Source organism: Nyctereutes procyonoides, unplaced genomic scaffold, assembly GCF_905146905.1.
Source record: "Nyctereutes procyonoides isolate TBG_1078 unplaced genomic scaffold, NYPRO_anot_genome, whole genome shotgun sequence".
Lineage (NCBI taxonomy): Eukaryota > Metazoa > Chordata > Mammalia > Carnivora > Canidae > Nyctereutes > Nyctereutes procyonoides.
Genome location: NW_026575135.1, coordinates 5,593,416 through 5,600,153, shown reverse-complemented (window position 1 = coordinate 5,600,153; position 6,738 = coordinate 5,593,416). Strand labels below are relative to the sequence as shown.

The following is a 6,738-nucleotide window of genomic DNA, read 5'->3' as shown; positions in this document are numbered from 1 at the left end:
GGATATTCACATGCCTCTATTTGTATTTGCAGAAGGTACCGGAAGGTAAAAGAACATGGCACTAATAGTTCATCTCAGAAGAGAGGGTCTGGGCTGCCGTGGGAGGGCTTTTTGCGTTCATTTACAAGGTCATTCAGCAGTGTCCTTGGCCTCTCCTCATTGGACACCTGTACTGGCCCTTCAGTTGTGACAACCAGAAATACCTCCATTGTCAGATGTCCCCTGGGGGCCCAAACCACCCCCAGTTTAAGAACCACTGTCCTGTAGCAACAACAGAATTCTCAAAAACAAAGTACCACATGTGATTCCTGGAACATACCATTTGCTCAGCAAATGTTTCCTAATTTTCTAAAACCTGCTTTTCCTTTCCCCCTCCTAATCATCCTTGATTTATACGTCTAATACTAGCTGTTACTTGTCAGGGCAGGATACACTGAGACCTCGGCTTCATAAAGGTTTATTTCTTATGATGTCGGGTACAGGTTTAGTCACCACAGGGCAGCTGTTCTCCATGCAGTCATTCAGTGACTCAGTTTACTTCCCTTTTGCCTCACTACCATCTTAGCACGTGGTTTCCACGATTGCAGAGGCAGGGGAAGGAAAAGTTGGCAAACATGCACCACCAGCTCTTACATGCTTCACTCCTGAAAGGACACGTGACACCTGTTCTCAGCCCACCGACCAGCGTGGGTTGCATGAGCCAACCTAACTGCAAGGCGCCTAAGACGGGAGAGCCCAGGCATACTTGGATATTCGGTTAGTAAAAAATGTCCGCTGGAGTTGTTCACAGCTTCCTCCATGCTGGCTGCTGTTCTGAGGGCTTCTGCATCGACATTAGCTAATCTAGGCTATGAGGCAGTGAGGGTGCAAGGATGAGCGGTGCGGGAGCCAAGACAGGGACTGGCAGTCTAGCTTAGCATCTGTGCTTAACCACTGTGTGTGCTCAGCACTGAGCAGATGTGTCTCCCCGTTTACGCTTCTCACCTATGTGATTCTTTCCACTTTACATCTCTCGCATCCTAGATTAATTGCTCCTCTGGGCAATTTCTCCTTTTAAATTTTATTTTAAGTGGGCTCCCCGCCCAGCACGGGGGCTTGGAATCATGACCCCGAGATTAAGAGTCGCATGTTCTACCGACTGAGCCAGCCAAGCGCCCCTCCTCCGGGCAATTGGATGTCCTGTGAACCGCTGTCTAGAAAGACGGATGCCCTCACTATTGCCCATTACAAGCACAGAAACTCTTTTGGCCATTCTATTTGGTGCCGTAACTCAGACCCACTGAAGTTCTCCTTGACAGAAGGCATAAAATGGCTTCTAGCAAGTCAGACCTTGTGTGTAATCCCTACAAATTTCCTCAGGACATACCTTCCCGCCTTATGGGCGGGGGGAAAAAACCCCCTGAGTTTCTGAAAGTTTGTTGGAGGCCATGCGAGGAATCACTGCGCTTCGAGTGAGGGAGCCTGTGTTCCAGGCACCTGTGTGAACCCGAGGGCCCTGCAGTTCCGGTGTGTGATGCCACTTCATGGATGGGGAAGCTGAGGCCTACAGAATGCTCCTGGTCACGGAGTAAGGAAGTGACCGTGGGCGTCCAGTCCAGTCGGGTCAGCCTGACAGCTGCAAGGGAAAACCTACCCGCAGGCTTTCCCGAGGCCTGTGGTGGGTGGGGTACTCCCTAACTAAAGCTTCAAAGCCTGTAGCTAAGGTTCTTGGCACACTCGTCTTCCCGCCAGGAGGCTGGCGGTACCAGGAGTCGAGGGATGCCGCTCGGTGAGGGGGACCTGTTCCAACGAGTCTGGCACGCTCCTCGTCTCTCACCTTGCACACTTCTTTCCTTCAGGGGCAATCCGGCCGACCTCCGAGTGTTGTTCTGTCAACTAGCTCCTACCACTTCGGCGGCTCTGAAATTACCGGAAGCGCTTCCATACAGGCAGGCAGCTTGGGTTTTGCTCCTTCTACTCCCCTTCCCCTGCGTAGGCTGCTCTGAGAGGCAGGAGAGGCACCATCTTTACTGAAAGATTTGGCCAGTAGTTCTGGGGGAGGAAGCCGCTGGATCATGTCAACATTTATCATCTCTGGCTTTTTTTTTTTTTTTAAAGATTTTATTTATTCATGAGAGACACACAGAGAGAGGCAGAGACACAGGCAGAGGGAGAAGGAGGGAGAAGCAGGCTCCACGCAGGGAGCCCGACGTGGGACTCGATTCCGGGTCTCCAGGATCACGCCCTGGGCTGAAGGCGCGTTAAACCGCTGAGCCACCCCGGCTGCCCTCATCTCTGGCTTTTGAAGAACTTCTGGGTCAGATGTTAATTCAAGGCTCACTGTTTGGAGGGCATGAGAGTTAGGAATGGGTGGGCTTGGGGGGCCAGGGGCACACAGCCTCCCCCCCCCCCCTTTCTCCTCCTTGAAGGGAGGGAATAGTGGCAGCATTCTGGAACACGCGGAGGAAAGGGCCCTGAAGACAAGATGGGAGAAGCTAGGCTGGAGGTTCCAAGGACATGACTGGGTTGGCTGCCCGTGTGCAGTTTGTAAAGGTCCAAAGACCAGAGGGTGGAGCTCCCTAGTTGAGAGCCTGAGTCCTTCCCATTGCCCCTCCCAACCCGACGTGAGCTCTCCCTCTTTTATTCTCTTTGTATCTGTCAGTGGCTCTTCAGCAGAGTGGAAACGGCCTGGACACCCCAGGCCTTCTGGGCAGGAATTCAGAGTATTTCTTGTCTGGTTCTGACCCAGTTTCCCGGCAAGCAGCGTGTGACTTGTCTTCCTGCCCGCGCACCTCCTGACCAGGACGGCTGTGTGTGGGGTTCCGGGCTCTCGCGTGCGGTTAGACCTACCTGCTTAAACCTACCTGCGTCTATCCCGCCGCCGAGAGCTCCCTGCGCAACTGCGAGTCCACGTCCTGGAGTCCTCAGCCAAGGAAAATTCTGTCGGAATTAATGCATTGGAAGTAATTTTAAAAATAGCTCACATTTACTGACGTTTTATACCAGAAAAAAATTCCAGGCGCTTTATATACACAGTTAAATTCTCCCAGTGTCTCCTGAGCTAGGTAGGTATCCTTATTCCCAGTTACGCATTAGGAGGCCGAGGCGCTTGGCGCTGAAGTCACTTGTGCCCAAGGACAGAGCCAAGTTAGCGGCAAAGTCTGGATTTGAACCCGGGTCTGTCTAGCTTCCCAACCTGAGCCTCGATGACTCAGTTGAGATTGTTCAGGCCACGGCAACGTTTTAAGTGGTAGGTTTCTAAAAGAGGAAGTCAGTGATACAGAACAGACCGGTTTCAAAAACAAGATCTAATTCCTAAGCGTGTTTATCACGTACCCAGCGGTTCTGAGCTGCCCCCCGCCCCCCGCGTGTCCCGTCTGCCAGGCTCGGAGGAGCTTCGTTCCTTCGCACCTCATCCAGGTTGGCGGAGAGTCGCGGCCCGCCCTCGCACACGACTCTCTAACCCTTGCGGACACGACAGGACAGATGGTGAACTGCTGAGTAATGGTGACTGGCCGGAGCGTGTGCTTATTTGGATCTATCTGCAGCTGAAGCCCTGATGGTTTCACTCACGGCCGTTCATTCACTACTCCGGACGCGTGTGGCAAGCGCCGAGGGCAGGGAGCCGGGGGGCAGCGGGGAGCATGGGCAGAAGTAGCCTGTGCCCCAAGGTGGGCACTTCCGCGATGTTAGCAAGGAGCACCTCGCGGGCTAGGGGCGGCTGCAGGGTCAACGAGGACGACTCTGAGAACGGGGGGACTGGCCGGGGCCCCGGGATAGGAAAGGGCTCCTGGAAGAAGGGCCCTTTCACCCGAGACCTGAGACTGTGTCCGGCAGTCACGTGGTGAGGTAGGATGGGGTTTGGGGTTACTTTCCAGATGCAGAGGGATGGCAACCACTGAGAACTGGAAGTGAGAGAGGGCATGGGGGTTAGGAGGAACCGAGAAATGCTCTGTGTTCTTGGAGCTTAGGGGCTTTTGGGGTTGAGGGGAGCCTGTATAGATGACTCTGGGGCAGGCGGGGAGGGGAGGGGGCCCCACGTGCAGCCTTGCGAATCTGTGGAGATGCTGCTACCCAAGTCCGCTTCCCAGAGAACTCCACTAGACTAGTCCCTGTCCCCTGGATTTTATTCGCCTTTCTCTACCCTGTGGGGCCCGTCTCCCCCATGCCGTGGTGCCGGGACCTCCCGTGCGCTGCACTGGCAGAGAGGCGAGGGGTGCTTTCCTGGCTGGCCCGGAACGCACCTGAGTCCCCCTGAAGACCTCCCGTGACGCCCTTCATCCTCCAAGCCCTACCATCAGGCTAGCAGACACCGATGCCCTTCACGAAGGAGGGAGCTGAAGCTCCGAGGGGTGAGCTCGGCCGTGCAAGTTCACGGGCATGAGTGCTGGAGCCCGGGCAGCCGGGCCCAAAGGCCCACGTCTTCTGGGCCCCCCTAGCCAAGGAGACTCACGTGTCCAAGGGTCAGTTCATGCCGCAGGGACAAGCAGTGAGAGCGTGGGGGCCAGGTAGCCGGGTGGAACAGGCGGGCTTCACGGAGGAGGTGGGCCGTGCAGGAGAGGCGGGTCGGACAGGAGCTGACCAGGCCACACGCCTGGCCTGTGGGAGGATCGATCCCCTCAGTGGCCCCTCAGCACTCAGTGTAGCTCCAGGATCCCAGGGGCTCTCGCTCCCACGCCCCCAAATCGTGTTCTAGGAAACAAGACTAAAGTAGGGGCCTTGTGGAGTGCAGCCCAGCGGATGCCTGTCCTCCGGTGCGGGGGAGGTGAACGGACCTCGCCTCCAGCTGCCCGCTGCCCGGACCCCGCGCCTGGACAGCGTCTGCTGCTGTGGCTCCGTCGCTGGCGCCCCGAGCTCAGCAAGGGGGCCCCGTGGGCTCGGAGGCCCCGGCCACTGGGCAACGTCTGTCGGAGGTAAAAATGCGTCCACTGGGACTCGGCCCGTGCCCTCCAGGAAGGCCGGCGGCGCACGCCCCGAGCGCCGTGGCCGTGGTCGTGGCCGTGGCCGTGGCGTGGCCGCGGGGCCTGGGAGCCCGGGGCCGGGGCCCTTGGCGCGGGAAGGTCCTGGGGCCGCCTGCCGGGGGGGGGGGGGGGGGGGGGGGGGGGGGGCGCTGTGCACGGCAGGCCCGGGGCCCCGTGGCGCGGGGGGCGGCCGCCAGCGTGTGCAGGGCCCCTCCGCCTCCCGCCTCCCGCCTCCCGCCTCCCGGGACCGGACGTGCCGGGGCTGCCCGCGCAGGCGGGGCTGGGGGTGCGCCAGGGCCGGGTCCCCCCCCGCGCGCCCCACACAGGCCCCGCGGGCGGGCACGTGCTCGGCGGCCGGAGGGAGCCCGGGCCGATGATGCAAGGGCGCAGCCTCCCCTCGGGCCCGGAGCCGGCGGCGGCAGCGGCGGCAGCGGCGGCGGCGGCCCCTCCCTCCCGGCGGGTGACGGCGCGGGGCGGCCCGGCCGGGGGCGGGGGCGGGGCGGGGCCGCGGGGCGGGCGCCGGAGGCTGCGGCGCGGAGGGGCTGCGGCGGCCCCGACCTCCCGCGTCCCCGGGGGCGGCGGCGGTGAGTGTGCGCGGGGGCGGGGGTGCGCGGGCTCGGGGGCGGGGGTGCGCGGGCTCGGGGGCGGGGTGCGCGGGCTCGGGGCGGGGGTGCGCGGGCTCGGGCGGCGGGTGCGCGGCTCCGGGGGTGCGCGGGTGCGCGGGTGCGCGGGTGCGCGGGCTCGGGGCGCTCCGGGGCGGGTGCGCGTGCGGGTGCGGGTGCGGGCTCGGGGGCGCGGGCGCGCGTGCGGCGGGGTCGGGGCGCCCCCGGGCTGGGGTCGGCGGCGCGGCGGTCCCTCCGAGCTCCCGGAGCGGCTGGCGGGGCGGGGCGGGGCGGGGCGGGGCGGGGCGGGGCGGGGATCCCGGCGGGGGGACACCCGGGCCGGCCTCGAGGGCAGAGACCGCGCGACAGCGGGCCTGGGCCAGGGCCGGGCGCGCCGCGACCTCCCTCCCGGCCCCGCTCGGCCTCCGACCCGGGCAGGCTCTTTGACCTTGGATGGTTCGCTTTCATCTCTGGGTCTTACTTTCCTCATCTGCAAAATGGAGAGCTAGGGCCCGTCGTCTCTTAAGGCTTTCCCACCCGGCCGCCTCCGTGACAGGCCCCCTTGCGGCCTTTTGCCGGGGCTTTCCAGTCTAACAAAAACAAAACCCGATTTGCGAAAAGTAAGTCTCCCTCCCCTCTCTCCCCCCCTTTCTCCCCCTCTCCTCTCTCCCTCTCTCTTTCCCTCTCTCCCCCCTCTCCCCCCTCCCTCTCCCCCTCTCCCTCTCCCCCTCTCCCTCTCTCCCTCTCCTCTCCCTCTCCCCTCTCCCTCTCTCCCCCTCCTCTCCCCTCCTCTCCTCTCTCCCTCTCCCCCTCCCTCTCTCTCCCTCTCCCTCTCCCCCTCCCCCTCTCTCTCCCTCTCCCCCTCTCCTCTCTCTCCCCTCTCCCTCCTCCCTCTCCCCTCTCTCTCTCCCCCTCTCTCCCTCTCCTCCCCTCTCTCCCCCTCTCTCCCTCTCTCCCTCTCTCCCTCTCTCCCTCTCCTCTCCCTCTCTCCCTCTCCCTCTCTCCCTCTCTCCCCTCCCTCTCCTCCTCTCCCCCTCCCTTCTCCCTCTCTCCCCCTCTCCCCTCTCTCCTCTCTCTCTCCCCCCTTCTCCCCCTCCCTCTCCCTTTCTCCCTCTCCCTCTCCTCTCCCTCTCTCCCTCCCTCTCCACCTCCCTCTCCCTCTCTCCCTCTCTCCCTCTCCCTCCCTCTCTCTCTCC

At 61.9% G+C, this 6,738-nt stretch overlaps 1 protein-coding gene and 1 long non-coding RNA gene across 9 annotated transcripts in view; one reads left to right on the top strand and one right to left on the bottom strand.

The window, feature by feature from the left end:
- Window positions 1-2,095: 2,095 nt before the first annotated feature.
- LOC129494823 (uncharacterized) overlaps window positions 2,096-6,738 on the bottom strand; it is a 5,446-nt gene continuing 803 nt past the window's right edge. The window contains exons 2-5 of one of the 4 annotated variants that reach the window (XR_008661413.1): window positions 6,024-6,132; window positions 3,391-4,671; window positions 2,844-2,919; window positions 2,096-2,319 (exon numbers count right to left, since the gene is read on the bottom strand). This is a non-coding gene — a long non-coding RNA (uncharacterized LOC129494823). Of the gene's footprint in view, window positions 2,320-2,843; window positions 2,920-3,390; window positions 5,037-6,023; window positions 6,133-6,738 lie in introns of those variants that run through there. The other 3 variants (XR_008661411.1, XR_008661412.1, XR_008661410.1) reach the window with 3 other exon arrangements.
- The window catches only part of TMEM268 (transmembrane protein 268), a 25,854-nt gene continuing 24,555 nt past the window's right edge, over window positions 5,440-6,738 (top strand). For 4 of the 5 annotated variants that reach the window (XM_055301952.1, XM_055301951.1, XM_055301950.1 and 1 more), the window contains exon 1: window positions 6,024-6,162. The gene's annotated coding sequence lies outside the window, so the exon portion shown is untranslated. Of the gene's footprint in view, window positions 5,525-6,023; window positions 6,163-6,738 lie in introns of those variants that run through there. The other variant, XM_055301949.1, reaches the window with a different exon arrangement.